The following is a 16,631-nucleotide window of genomic DNA, read 5'->3' as shown; positions in this document are numbered from 1 at the left end:
CATATAATTGTTATTCAAAATACATAGATGAATAGTCTTATTTTGAAAATGAAAATAAATAAGCAAAATGTGAAAATAGATGTTTCGACTAAATGCAATTTTTTTAAAAGTTTGTCTTCCCATGTCATTTGAGGAAGAGAAATTCTCTTTTTACACAATATTTAAGTTTACTAAATAAATTTTAAAAGGTATTATAAAGTGTTTAATTTTCATCAACTTCAAGTGTTATGTTGCTGCCAAAATTTCCATATAACTGAATTTTCAATTTAAAAGGTTATAAAGTGTTTAATTTTCATCAACTTCAAGTGTTATGTTGCTGCCAAATTTTCCATATAACTGAATTTTCAAATGTGCTGTCACCTGCTGAATTGATTCTACTCTGGATTTTAAGGCAGCAATTAATTCTTGGAAATTTTTCTTTGCTTCTGACATTCCTTATGTTTCATCTTTGGAATGGCTAATGAAAATGTCACCAGTTTGATAAGGGAACATTAAGCCGTCACAATCTGCGAGCATGATGTCATCACAAGCATCTCTAAATTCTGCAGTTGTTCTTTTTTTACTTCTATTTCTTCCTTTTCCTCTGTGATTCTATTCATATTCTGCACATATCTGTTTATCTTTTGTTGATCTTTGAAAGTAACATTAACATCTGCAGCTGCCTTCATCATGGTGGCTGCCTTCTAATTAGATATGAGAATACTCAGGCTTGTTTTGCTTTTTCTTATGAACCAATAATTAATTATATTATTGCAAAGACTTCAAAATTGGGAAATATTAAATGAGAGAAAGCAGGAAACAAGCAAGAAAGAATAGACTAAATAAATGTTGTTCTTACCTATCATCGACCTCATCTGTTTTTGTACCCTTACACAAATGTAGAAATGTGGATTGGCAAAAAAAGACAGCTGGAGGAAGCAAATATCAGTATATATTCACTTTTTTATTCCTTACATTTTCCTTTCTGTATAATGTACTAGTGGTTGGTATAATGTCATTGAGTACGAGAGTTTTGGTATATTATTTTTTAAATATATTAATCTGCTTTGGTCCATTAAATTTTGACTTGTCTAAATGACACTTTAACTAGAGCAATAATTGGGATCTATAGCTCTTAAGAGCCACTGAAGAGAGAGAGAAAGAGGGGAGGGGGACACTATACTTAGTATCTGGATTGTGTTACCAATTACTTTGAGGCTTAAGCCCACCATCACCTCCCTAAGAGATGAATGTTCCTTCCACATAAGCTGTACCTGGGTCTTTGCACCCTGTCTATACCCCAGGCCTAATCTCAGTATCCTTCTTCCTCAGACAGACTCCACTCTCTACTTAGCTCAACCACAACTCTAAGCACAGACTCCAACAACTGCCTGAGCATCTCTCACCAGTAAGAGTGTGATCGGTGGGAGATCCCCAACATGGGCCCTCCCCACTTCTTCTTCCACTGGTATAAACTTCTGGACTCAAAACTGAGCTGTATGTTCACTAGAGACAATAAACCTTCATGCAGCTGGTATTTTTGTTTCCTGACACACCCAAGGTCCAAGACACAGAATCAAGGAGAAGATCTAATTCCGTGAGGGAGGGAGACACTGCTTAAGCAGTGGCTTGGCACAAGGATAGGATGCTAACCTTTCCACCCTCAAGGGAAAAGGAACCAGCTAAAGACTTTCTGAACAAAACCCATACTGCACAAGAAATAGCATCAAGAATTAACAAATGTGATCATATTGTTGTAAAAGCTTTTGAACAGCAAAATAAACAACTAATAGAGTGAAGATACATCCTAGAGTATGGGTGAGCTATTTATCAGACAAATAACTGATATGGAAGGAAAGAAGGGAATAGAATCAATATGAGAAAATGAAAAATAATGGAAACAAAGTCTTTGTAGATTGGGAGGGAGGGAGGGATTGAAGGGAGGGCAGGGAATGAGGAAAAATAAGAACCAAGATCATGTAAAGGTAAAAATTCCCAACAATGAAAGTTATTGTATTGTGTATATTAACTGTACCAATAAATTACTAAAAGTTAAAAAAAAGACTACCACTTCTCTGGCACTCACACCTACCACTCCACCCCAGCCAGGAGCATCCATGTTCGCTGCCTTCTGCTGCACGCTTACTGCTGCACTCATCTTCTTTGACATTTGGCACATTATAGCATTTGATGAGCTGGAGATTGATTACAAGAATGCTACAGACCAGTGTAACACCCTGAATCCTCTGTTCCTCCCAGAGCCCCTCATCCATGCTTTCTTCTGTGTCATGTGCCTTTGTGCAGCAAAGTGGCCAGCCATGGTTCTTCATATGCCCCTCTTGCATACCACAGCTGGAGGTACATGAGTAGACCAGTGATGAGAGGACCAGGACTCGAAGACGCCACAGCCATCATGAATGCAGACATCCTAGCATACTGTCAGAAAGAAGGATGGTGCAAACTACCTTTTTACCTCCCAGCATTTTTTTTACTGCCTATATGGCATGATCTATATCCTGGTGAGCTCTTAGAATAGCACACAGAAGAATGGTCTGGTTAGAAGAATACGGAAGCCCCCACAGAAAGGGACTCCATGCAGCAAGATCCTGTTCCCAGGAGTAGCCCATGGGATCTGATCAGTTATTTAAAACCATGACTATTTTTAAATGTTTCCACATTTTTGCTTGTGGAAAGACTTTTCCTATGTTATAATTTGACAGAATTTAAATGGAATTAAATATAAATTAATATAAAATGATTAACTCACATTGACAGGTGGAACTTGCACTCCTTAAGGAACAGCCATACTCTTTCCAATGAACACATTAATCATCGACTGTCCTAGTCCCTGGGAAGCTTTTGTTTATAGGAACCTGTAGGGCTCATTTTGGTTCACTGAAATTCCATCTCACTATAAAGTAGCTGTAGATAATCAGGTGCTTCTGATGAAGTGAAAATGTACATCTGACTCTTAGGAAACTGGACAAAGGTTTCCCCCTTTATCTTGTAGATGATTATATCTGTATATATTTACAGAAATAAGAAGAGTGGGATTACTTCCCCCTTCGACTTGAATATTATCCCTGTGTAGTGCAAGAATGAGAGATTTTCCATATTTCCATTAAAATTATATACTTGCTTTAATTATTAAGCATAAGTGAATGTGATATAAAATATATGCTGACTTACTTGTGAAGAATGCATTTAAAGCTATTTTAAATGTGTTTTATTTGTAAGACATAACTTACTAAGAATCTGGTTACTGTTCTAATCTGGTGATAAAGGTATTCCTAAGAATTTTCAAGTATTTTAGACTTTCAAAAGTGAATGAGAGAGAAAATTGCATAACCATCCTGCTCTTCCATTAGTGCAATACAATAAACTCTGAAATAAAAAAAAAGACTGCCAAAAATACAAAAACATGATAAAAAATAAGGTCAATTCACTATTAGATGCTTACAAGAGAAATTAACAGCCAATACATACATGAAAATATTTCATCATCTCTAGCTTTCAGAGAAAGACAAATCAAAATGACATGGAATTTATATTTACTCCAGTAAAAAATGGACATTGTCAAGGATTTTAAAAAGAACAAATGATGACATCACTGTGGTGAAAAGTAATACTTTTCTATTATTGGTGGAAAAGAAAATTAGTATAAACATTTAGAAATTAGTATGGAGATTTCTCTGAACACAAATGATAGAAATTCCATTTGATCCAGCTATACCTCTCCTGCTTATTATCCTAGCAGGGAGAAAGTCACCCTACTAAAGTTATATATGAGTACCTAAGCCAATACATACAACTTACAATAGTTAAATCATGAAGGCTGTTTGGTCATCAATAGATGAATGGATATAGAAAATGGTGTATTGTACATACATGATGGAGCACTACTTGGTCATAAAAAAGGATAAGTTTGAGTCATCTGTAGGAAAATGGATACATCTTAGGGACCATAATGCTCAGTGAAATATACCAGTCAACAAATGCTAAGCATAATATGGTCTCTGTAATATGAGATACAAAATATAAACAATTTAAAAACAAATTAAAGATCCATATTAAAAATCAGAGAGGCAGACTCTGTAGAGATTAGGAGACCTGGAGATTGAAGAAGAGGGTAAGGTCAGAGGCAGGGACAATGAAGGTGTTTAAAATGTGGCATACATACATAAATACATACATAATATAATGATATATGTAATATACCTATATCTCATAATCTGGATATAATCAGTATGTATTGCAAACATGTATTAAAAAGGAAAACTCAGGCTTCATCATAAAAAACTGATGGAATTGATAAATTCAGCAAATTACAAGATAAAATATTAATGTATAAATTAGCATTTTTATATACCAATAACAGACTAGCTAAAAATTGATTTAAAAGAAATTCCATTGGCAATTAAATTTTAAAAACTTGGAAGAAATTTAACTAAGAAAATGAAATATCTCATCAATAAAAATAACAAAGTAGTGAAAAGATATAGAATACACAACAAAAAGGAAAAATTGCCATTCTCATCAATAGGAAGAGATAATACTGTTAAAATGTTAATGCTATCAAATGCAATCCACAGATTTAATAAATCTACACTAAAATTCCAATGGCATTCTTCATAGAACTAGAAGAGACAATCACAAAATTCACTGGGAAACACAAAAGTCTCAGAATAACCAAAGCAATCCTGAAGACAGTTGCACAAAATCTGGAGGAATCACAATGCACATTGCGGTTTGGATGTAAGATATCTCTCAAAGTCTCATGAGTTCAGTGGACAGGTTCTGGTAGATGATTAGACCATGGGAGTGTTATACTTATCAGTGGACCAATACAGCTCAGTGTGCTGTTAGGAGGTAGGGCCAATTGGAAGAGGTGTGTCAATGAGGTCTTGCCTTTGGACGATTTAACTCCCTCCCCAGTCCCTCCTTCCTCTCCCTGTTTCCTTGCTGTCATGAGTTGAGCAGCTCTTCTCATTATGCTATTCTACTATGCCATCTACACTGGAGCTGCCAACTATGAGCTGAACCTACATGAAAATTTTCAGAGTGTACATTTCTCGAAAGACAAATGGCCAGTAAGTATATAAAACATAGCTCAACAGCACTAATCATTAATAAAATATGAATAAAAGGCACAGCAAGATATTACCTTGTGAAGATCTGTTATTAAAAGCATGCAAAAATATCAAATATTGATGAGGCTATAGAGAAAAGGACATCAGATAATTGTGTCGGGATTATGGAAAACAGTACTGATGCTCTTCAAAGAACTGAAAAGAGGAAATTATAAAGATTAGAACAGAAATCAATGAAATGGAAACTAAGAAAATGATACAAAAATAAATGAATCAAAGAGCTGATTCTTTGAAAGAATAAATAAAATAGCCAACCTTGTAAAAAAAAAAAAAGGAAAGAAAGGGTTCAGATCCACACAATTAGAAATGAAAAAGATGAAGTCACAACATATCCTACAGAAATCCAGAGGAGCATAAATACCTACTTTGAGAACCTGTACTCTAATAAAATGGAAAACACAGAAGAAATTGACAGATTTCTAGATATTTATGTATTTCCAAACTTGACTGCAGAAGATCAAAAAGTTCTAAACACCCCAATAGCAATCAGTGAAATTGGAAATATAATTAAAAGTTTAACAACAAACAAAAACCGAGGTCCTGATGGATACACCACTGAATTTTAAAAGACATATAGAGAAGAACTACTGCCACTACTCTTCAAAATTTTCTGTGAAATTGAAAGGGAAGCAACTTTTCCAAATTCATTCCTGGAAGCAAGTGCTACTTTGATTCCCAAACCAGGGAAACACCCAACTACAAAAGGGAACTACAGATCAGTTTCCTTAATGAATATAGATGCAAAAATTCCTAATATGATACTAGCAAACAGAATACAGAGGGTCATCAAGAAGATCATACATCCTGACAAAGTCCAATTTATTTCAGGGATGCAATTATGGTTCAGCATATGTAAGTCAATAAATGTAATACACACATTAACAGAGCCAAGGACAAAAACCATATGATCCTCTTAATAGATGCAGAAAGGGCATTTGACAAAATTCAATACCCATCCATGATAAAAACCCTGCAAACATTAGAATAGATGGTCTATATATCAATAGCATTAATAAAGGCTATTTATGAAAAATCAACAGCCAGTATCATATTAAATGGCCAAAAGCTGAAAACCTTCATGTTAAAATCAGGAACAAGACAAGGATTCCCACTATCACCACTCCTCTTCAATGTAGTTCTAGAAACATTAGCCACAGCAATTAGACAAGAGAAAGAAATGAAAGCAATAAAGATTGGAAAGGAAGAAGTTAAACTGTCACTATTTGCTGATGATATGATACTCTACAATGAAGACTCAAAATATTCCACCAAAAGAATTCTAGACTAAATTGACTCTTTCAGCAGAGTAACTGGATACAAGGTCAACACCCAAAAATCAATAGCCTTCTTTTACACAAATAACAGACTCACTGAGAGAGAAATTGGGGAAACAATTCTTTTCACAATAGCAGCCAAAAGAATGAAATATCTAGGAATCAATCTAACAAAAGAAGCAAAGGACCTCTACACTGAAAACTATAGAATTCTGAAAAAAGAGATCGAAGAGGATATACGAAAATTGAGAGTTATCCCCTGCTCCTGGGTAGGAAGTACCTACATAGTGAAAATGGCCATCCTACCAAAATTGCTATACAGATTCAATGCTGATTGAAATTCCGACAGTATATTTCACAGAACTAGAAAAAATAATCTAAAAATTCATTTGGAACCATAAGAGACCTAGATTAGCAAAAGCCTTCCTAGGCAACAGAGACATGGCAGTGGGTCTAATAATTTCCAATTTGAAACTATACTACAAAGCCACTGTGATAAAAACAGCATGGTGTTGGCAAAGAAACAGACCTGAGGATTAGTGCAATAGATTGGAAGAAATAGAAACAACTCCAGATGCACTCAGCTACCTCATCTTTGACAAAGGAGCCAGTCAGGAGACAATATAGCCTCTTTTATACACAGTGTTGGAAAAACTGGATTTCAACCTGCCAAAGATTAAAATTAGACCCTTGTCTTTAACAATTCATTAAACTAAAATCCAAGCGGATTAAAGATCTAAATATTAAAAAAGAGTCACTAAATTTGCTTGAAGATAAGTTAGGCAGAACTCTTGAAGACACTGGCATAGGGAAACACTTTATAAACAAATCCTCAGTAGCATAGGAACTAGTACAAAAAATCAACAACTGAGATCTCATATTATCAAAAAGTTTCCGCAGTACAAAAAAAAAAATCAAACAATTAAAGATAACCTACAATGCGTGAAAAAAAATTTACCAGCTGTTCCTCAGACAAAGTTCTACTATAAAGAATATATAAAGAACTAAAAAAAATCAATGTCCCAAATGTAAAGACCCAATTAAAAAATGGGCACCTGAAATTAATAGTTACTTCTCAAACAAATGAAAGCAGCGAATAAATATATGAGAAAATGTTCCACATCACTGGTAATTCGAGAGATGCAGATAAAAACAACACTGAGATTCCACCTTACCCCACAAAGAATGGCTACTATCAAGAAATCAAACAATAGCAAATGTTGGCAGGGTGTGGGGAGAAAGGAACCCTTCTCCGTTGTTGGTGGGAGTGCAAACTGGTGTAACCACTATGGAAATCAATATGGAGATACCTCAAAGAGCAGGGACTAGAAGTTTCCATTTCACCTAGCCATCCCTCTGCTGGGTATCTTTCCAAAAGAACCAAAAGAATCATATCACAGAGAAGTATGCGCACCCATGTTTACAGCAGCACAGTTTGTAATAGCTACAATTTGGAAACAGCCCATTTGCCCATCAATTGGAGACTGGATAAAGAAGATGTGGTTTTTCTATAAAATGGAATACTACTCATCCATAAAGAATGATAAATTAGAGACATTGATAGGAAAATCGATTCATATTGAGGATATATGCTTAAGTGAAAAAAATAAGTCACACATGTGTAAATACCAACTAGTTTCTCTGGTGTGAAATACTATAATTGTACATAAGGTCCTAATGGTATAATTGACAGTGTGAAATAGGAAGAAAAGGGCTAAAAGTGTACGGGAATTAGAAAGGGTAGGGGAAAGGACATAAGGGAAAAGAAAAAATATGAGATAATGAAAAAATGGAAATAAAGTATTTGTAAATAGGGAAGGGATGAGGGGGTGAAGGGAGGGTAGGGATAAGGGTAAAAAATGAGAATCAAGACCTGTCATGTAAAGGTACAAAATCCCAATGATGAATGTAACTGTACTGTATACCTAAAATGTACCAATAAACTCAATGAGAAAAAAAACTAAATAAATAAATAAAAGAACTGAAAACAGAACTATGATGTAAATCTATAAGTCCCATGCCTGGTATGTATCTATATGAAATGAATTCATTATACCAGAGGGATAGCTATTTGCCCATGTTTATTGAGGTATTATTTACAACAGCCAAGATTCAAAACCAATTGACATGTCCATCACAGAAAAGTGGACATAATAGATATCATACAAAGCAATATCATTCAATCATAAAAATGGAGAAATTTTGTTTCATTTGTTGCAGCATGGATGAAATTGGAAGGTTCATTATTGTTGTCGTTTTTAGGTTTCAAGAGTATTTTTTTCCATTAAGTTTATTGGTACATTTAAAGCAAACAATGCAGTTACATTTATCATTGGGATCTTGTAGCTTTACATGATGTCTTGAAGTGAAAAAATTTAGGCAAAAAAAAAAAAAACACAAGTGCTGCATGTTCTTGTTTATTTTTGATAGTTGAATTGTTGGTCACATAAAGTATAAAGTAAAATAGAGGTCAGAAAAGGCAAGAAAAAAGAAGGGGAAATAAGGAAATATTTGATAATGGATATAAAAATTCAGAGGTAGAGAGTATAGAGAGTATAATGTTATAAAGTATATTTGTATGTCTGCAGTCTACAACAATTACACATTTCAAAACAGAGACGAGTTTTAACATTCTCAACACATAGAAGTGATAATATTTGAGGAGCTAAAATGCTAATTTTCCTGAATTAATTACTATACATTGCACATATATTTTAAATTACAAGATTGCACTCCATAAATAATTGCAAATATTATTCTGATTAAAAAATAAATGAAGGATTTTCATGTAGCTCTGTGGTAGAGCTTTTTGCGTTCCTGTTAAAGGACTTAGAATCAAGCCCTACCACTGGGAAAAAATGAAGAGTATAAAACAGTAATACGTTTAAGAGTATATAATGGGAAGCTTCCTTCAAAATGTACTTATGATTTACTCCTCCTGGAAATAGCTACTAACTAGATTTGTGGTTTAGATACTTTTGTGTTTTATTTATTTGATATATCATCATTTGACATATTCTTTTGTTAATAAGCATTATTTAGAGCTAAAATATTCTTGCCTCTGTCGTTATAATATTATATATCAAGACAATAATAATCAGTTTCCCTCCATACAGTTATCAGAGCAGTGAGCTCTAAACTGGACCTCTTCTATGTGTTTAGTTCCTTTCAACATCTGTTTCATCTTCTCCTTGTATAAAATGTAAAGTAATAATCCATTTTATTCTTTTCATTGCTTTTTATCCTACTAATAAATTTGAAGTAACTGAAGAAAGAGATTTGATAATGATGTTTTCCTGATATTTCTGTACTTAAAATACAGTAGGTTCTTGGTTTGTATAGTTAATAAATACTTATTAAATGGCTCCTGATGTAATGATCATGTTGGAGAAACATCTTTAAATCATTGGCAATCTTGTTTCAGTGTGCAGGAGAGGAAGGCTAACAGTTGGAGATGAGGAGAAAGGACTGCTCAAAAAATAAATTAAGATGAGTGGGGAATGTGGCCCTCCTCTAGATCTGTGACTGTCTTGTTGGGATGGTATCGGAGTGGTAGACTGTACTCCTCTTTGTTTGCACTTTCAGAAAGGGTAGAATTTACATAGTTGGGTGTTGTGAATCCATTACCAACTTATACCACATCTGCCTTGCTGATCTGAAAAAAATGTATGTCTGACCCCTTAATATATTTATCCTAGGACCAGAAATAGAACACTGGGGGGAAGTTTTGCAGAGGGGATATTACCATTTTCTTTATTCTCCTCTCCATGAAATATGACCCTAAACTTTTAACATTTCCATATTGTATACTTAATTGAACATATGTATTTCAACATGATTTTAATGCTTTCTTTACATTCAACAAACATTTATTGAGCACCTAATACATGTCATTCATGGTCTAGCTAAAAGGGATACTCTAAGGAGCAGTTTCATTCGTTGCCTTCAGGAAATTTACATTGTCATGGAAAAAGTGAAATAGCCAACAGTAAATAAATAAAATTTAATGATAATCTAGTCAATCTGATAGACAGCACCATTTTGTTTATTCTTAATATCAAAATTCAAAATAAATGTTATAGTTTTATAATTAAATACATATTTGAATTAAATCTGTGATTGATTGATTGATTTGATTTGTTTTATTGAGTTTCACTATGTAGAGCAGCCTGGCCTTGAGCTCACGATATAGCCTAGGGTGGAATTGAAAGCATAGTGATCCTCCTGCCTCAGCTTCCAGAGTGCTATGATTATAGGTGTGCAACATCCTGACCAGCTTAAACATGTTTATAATTTAATTTAAATTAAACAGTGAAGCAAAACTGAGTTAAGTTTAAACCTAAAATATATATAGCAATGGTATGGTAATGTTTCTCACACAATACAAAGTTAAGTAAAAACATTAGAGAGTAAACACATTGTTTGGAAATCTTCTTGAATTTGCTGGGATATAATGCCAGATGAATATAATAAAAATAAGTAATTCTTTAAAAATTTGTAATTCTTATCTATGTCTGATAATAATATTACCAAAATCCCCACCATTGTATTGTTTTATGGCACACAAAGACACATATTTTATTTAAACATGGCTTCAAACTAAATTATAGCAGTGCAGTTTTCTTTTTTGCACAAAAATACACAAATTAAGCATATAATCTCAATAGTAATCACCTTGCTGTGCCTCAGACTTATTTATAGAAATTTTATTGAGTTTCTCTTTCAGAATCTCATAGCACAGTTAAGGAAGAGAATATTTTTAAGACTTCAATATAGGAATGCTTTTAGTAAAAGCATATAAAATGGAAATAGACTATACTGTATCATATCTAAATTTATTAATTCTGTATTTTAGTTTATTGCTATTCCTTATACTTTGATTGTTTGAACTACAACTATTTGAAAGAAATGAATGGGAAAATAAAAAGCCAAGAAAATGCAAATACACTGAGAGAAATATTTGGGAAGTTCTTTGAATGTAATATATTTTCATTTTAGCTTTAATGAAAAGCACAAAAATGTGGGATATTAACTTTCATAAAATAGAGGAGATTTTTCTTTTTCACAGGTATTTTTATATTGCTATTGAAGAAACAAACTAAAATCAGTCAGAGGTGAAACTGATAGATGCATCCCATTAGGTGTTTGACACTGAAATGGAGAAATGCACTAACATCAATATTGAGAAATGACAAGAAAGCAAAATACACAAAGGCTAGTAGTTCCTAAATGATTTTCTTCAGAAATAATGATTTAATCCTGAATTATCTCTTACAGTTTTATAGATTGCAACAGTATTATTTTTTAAATTAAATTATTTTTTAAAAATAAATTATTTAGAAGGATATTTTAATCTTCAATGCCTCAAGGAAGTTTTTCCTCATTGCTTTTGTAAGTTAAGGAGGCTAAAAATACAGAAGGTGTCAAGCAATATGAGACAGTTAATTTTATGAGACATCATTAAGTGGTATAATTCAACATCCCGAAGGCTTATTTTAGCATTTAATTGAAGACTTGCTAAGGGTTAAAAATCCCAATATAATCCACTACAGAGTAAATAAAGGAAATAATTGAATTTATGAAATTGATCCTAAGGTAATTAAACAGATGCATGTGTACAGATACACATATATACACATACACTAGGAAAAGGAATAAATACTCCACAAACAGGAAGTTATGGTAGTAGACAACAAGATTATAGAGATCATAATGACAAAAATGAAAAAAAATGCAGTGCAATAATTACACTGTTAAAGAAATCCAGGTGAAGAGAATCGAGGATTTTAAGAAATGCCTACAAGGAGCCCATAAAAGCAGGAAATGAAATAGAAGAATTATCAAAGTGATTACAAACTTGCATATTTAAGTCTTGCTCAGTCAATTGACTTTTACTAGTATCCTTTACTTCCAAGCAGAATGAAAATTCAGACCTGCTCACAAGTATTTGAACAATGTTAAATTCTGAAACAAATGTTCTTATGAAAGTGGGCAGCCCTATTCACATGGCTATAAATGTCCAAGTGAAAGATCAGTATTTGAAAATTTTGAGCACAGACAGGGAGTCCAGAGGAAGTGATTCAGACGAAATAATGGCTCTCATCACCAAGGCAAAATCTTCCAGATTAAAGGCTGAGGAAGAACGAAGCAGAGAAAATGATCAATAAGATAGTAAAAGTAGTACGACGGTAAATACAGCAAAAGTAGTAACAAGAAAAGCAGTGTAATAACATCGGTAATAATAAAAAATAAAAACCATAATGATATGGTTATACTACAACCATTTCCTATTTGTGGAGAACTTATTATATCGAGATTATTATAAAGAATTCATATGTGGTTAATACATTGAACAATCCAAGCAACTATAGAAGGAATGTAACGATTTCTTTTTTCTTCTGGATCTTTAGGATCAACGATTAATCATACTGTATTAAATCTCTCAAAACTGTATCATTGGTAAAGACTGATGTTTTAAAGACAGGAGGCACAAATAAGAAAATGTTAATGTTGTATCAAAGTATATAAAATATATTAATCTTTTCTGTAAATCAACATGAAGAAAATAGCCCTTAGATAATTAATTAATTCTCTAAAAGAAGTTTAACCTCTACAGAGCTTAAAAACTTTGCCCTTTGTCTTTTAAAATGCATTTTAAAATATTCAGTAAAATTTGAGACACATTTCTGTTCTCATGTGCACATGTGTGGGAGCACACACACACACATACATGTCCCAAATGTCTAGTTTTAGCTGTCTAATACTAGGCATGCCTTAAAAAATGCTGTTACATCAGAAATTGAATTTTTATTTGACATGTTATTGGAAAAAACAATATAGTCTGCCCCTTAATTATAGAAGAAGAGCTTCTTTTCTTTAGAGAAAATGTCATTTTTAGGTATGTCATTTTTAGGTATGTGGATTTAGGTAATAAATAAGGTGCATATTTCTGGTGTTTCTTAATAGCTTATCAATTGTTTCAATGTCTTTAAGCTTTGTAGATTGCCATATAATCATTAAGATTAAATTACAAAGTTTACAGAATTTAAAGGCCTACCTTAGGGTGAGCTCAGAATTAATTCCCAAATAAAAGACTTTTCTCAATATATCATACAACTTCTCATTTAATATTAGATGTTAAGAATTACATTAAATATTTAATATTGAAATGTTAGGTAAATTATAAATACAAGCTCAATTATTTTCTTGAATGATTTGTAAATATTCATTGTATTAAATAATTGAACTAAATCTAAAGGGCAGATGATAGTTATTATAAATTTAAAATAAATAAAGTCAATATAGTAGGCAAAATGACAGGGAAAACGTTAATAGCAAAAACCTAGGAAATGTCATAATGTAAGATAATTTCTGCCCTTCCCTCCTCCTTTTAGTTCACAATTAACCAGTACCGGAGGCACCTAGTCTCCCTCAAAAGTTTTATAAATGAAAATAACCAAACACGCTCCCTTCCCCTTGGCTATAATAGATAAGTAAATAAATCTTTAAGGTAACCTCCCCTAACAAAGAAATACATCTGGGTTGAAATTTAACTGCCTCACCACCATGTTTTGAATATCAGCAGTGTGAAAGGTGAAAATCTAATGTAACCAATTGAATGAGATCAAGGCTGTAAAACCCTATAAAAGAAGAAATTATAACCCAGTAGGGGATGGATCAGGGCACCACCATTAGTTGCCATCCATCACTATTGATGGAGTAAAATTTTGTTATTTTGCTTCCATTCTGCTGCCTCTCTGTGTGTCACTTGTCAATTCCTTCCTTAACAAAACAAACATAGTATAAGGAAATATATTTATATTTGTATGTTATTAACACGTTTAATACTCCCAGCAACTGCAGAAAGGAAACTGATGATTTTTTTCCCCACTATTGGATTTCTACAAACATGTATCTCTGGGATTGCAATGTTAACATAAATTTAGAAGTTCTCTTTTTCTCATATCTAATCTTGTTTCTTTCCCAAAAATTCACTGTTAATCTAAAATTGCACACTGGCAGGCGCACACACAAGCACGCGAGCGCACACACACACACACACACACACACACATGTTCTATGGGAAATAGTTATTAAAAATATTTACAGAAAACTACTGAATAGATAGGGTCCATGATGCATTAATACCTCTGAATGATGGTTGATTTATGCATCAACTTGACTGAACTAAAAGATACCCAGAGAGCTTGTGATCATTATTTCTCAGTGTGTTTTTCAGGGGGTTTTCAGAGGAAATTAGGTAGACCTAGTAAAGGAGATACTGTCTCAATAGAATGAGTCAGCATTATTCAATCCAGTGAGGGCCTGGATTAAAAAAAAAAAGCAGGAGGAGGAGTGAATTTGTTCTCTATGCTAGAGCCTGGACACCCATCTCTTAGCTTCAGACACCTGCACTCCTTGTTCCTAGGCTTTTGGATGTTTAGACTAAAATTATACCACTGTATCTCTTGGTCTTCCAGCTTGCAGATCTCAGATCATGGGTTCTTCAGCTTCGAGAGTCTGATTTCACAGACAGTCTGTTGTATCCACTGCTCTGGAGAACCCTGATTAATGCACTGTGCTAAGTGAATGTGGTTCAGCAATCTGAGGGTAACAGATAGGATATGATAAGGTGACCTGCCAAAAGAAGCAGGCACATAAAAAAAGTTTTGTGTATTTTTTTACTAAGGTATATGGATGTAATTCATAGATTAAAATATTAATTCTTGAATATATAAACTATTTAAAACCATGGCTTCCCCTTTGAGTTTTTCATATCACACTAGGTTTTTATTTTCACTAAAGTTCTCTCTTTTTCTGATAAAAAAGAACTGTAAAGATTTATAGACTATGCATAGTTTTTTAGAGATTGCTGTTTCCTTTAGACTGCTTCTTTTATGAAAACATTTTGCTGCCATAACTCAATAAAGTTACTCTCTTTTACTGCAAGTATGATTTTTTTTTCATTTATTGTGTGACTTTTTTTAAATCTTGGATTTAAACTTCAGAGTACAGTCCTCTGCACATCTACAAATAAAAAGCACATAATATATGTAACATTACCTGACTTCACAAGCCTATCAACAATTTGAGCACCTTTTCCCAGAGACAGATGTAATTGAAGGAAAATAAAGTAAAACCTTATAGATTCGATAATCACTGTAATGGCTTCTGAATAACTAGGCACCAAATATAGATTTGTATTTTTAATTATCATTATCCTCTTAATTTTATTGGATTGAATACAAATGATATATTGTGGCAAAATAGTTTTAAAAGGGCCAATATCTACTTTTGCTAAACCTACAAGTTTATTTATGTGAAAGGTATATTGGATATGTGGTATGAAAATGCATTTATTAGATGATATGTAGGAATATTTTCATGGAATATACATTTAAAGAAAAATATAAAATGTTTAATTATTACATTCAAGTATATATAGATGTTTTTATATTTAAATTTTATAAGGGAATAAATATTTATCATGATAGTATAAAAATAAAGACTTGTTTTTTATTTAATAAGTCTGAATATTTCTGTCACAATGATATTTTCCTTTATATTTTGAATTATAAATGTTTTAACATATAATTCTGGGAATACAAAATCTTTTTTCTAATGACAGTCATATGGTTAAGTGGTACATAAAGTTGTGACAACTTTGACAGTATTTTAGGTTACAAGTTCTCGGTTGGTAACTTGATTAATTAGGGAGGTTTATACTTTAACTCATCTTTAAGTATCCTTGTCTTTTCTAGTTTGGTAAGCTGTCCAACATCTTGCAACCACTTAGCAAACTCTAATTGCTTTGAATGTCAGAGTCTGAACAAGTTAAACTTTTTGAAGCTGGATTTATATTGCCATAACATGAAGGCATAATTCAATAATAAACTATATTAGATAATTGGAAGATTTAGTACAGCTTCTTAATGCCCTAACATATGCGTACAATTACTTATAAGCAGAAATTTCTTGTTAAAATTTATTCATTTAGTAAATTGAAATTGAAATAAAACTGACTAAATAATTTAGTCAATCTTATCTCCAGCATATTTTTATCAAATTTTATTTATTGGTCACTTCTGCATTTCTAATCTTTAATGTGTATTCATGACATATTCATGCCAGAATTTTACTTTATTTTATTTGTAACAGTTCTTTTATATACCTTAACTTTTCTTTTCTTTTTTTTTTTTTTTTTTTTTTTTTTTTTTTTTTTTTTTTT

General features: G+C 32.6%; 2 pseudogenes; one reads left to right on the top strand and one right to left on the bottom strand.

Annotated features, from left to right (window-relative positions):
* Positions 1 to 285: 285 nt before the first annotated feature.
* LOC104868883 lies at positions 286 to 2,098 on the bottom strand (annotated as a pseudogene).
* Positions 2,097 to 16,631, top strand: part of LOC104868885 — a 67,845-nt pseudogene continuing 53,310 nt past the window's right edge.

Source organism: Fukomys damarensis, unplaced genomic scaffold, assembly GCF_012274545.1.
Source record: "Fukomys damarensis isolate Sample0158 unplaced genomic scaffold, DMR_v1.0_HiC HiC_scaffold_38, whole genome shotgun sequence".
Classification (NCBI taxonomy): domain Eukaryota; kingdom Metazoa; phylum Chordata; class Mammalia; order Rodentia; family Bathyergidae; genus Fukomys; species Fukomys damarensis.
The sequence above is the reverse complement of the archived record's forward strand: the minus strand, read 5'-3'. Positions and strand labels throughout refer to the sequence as shown.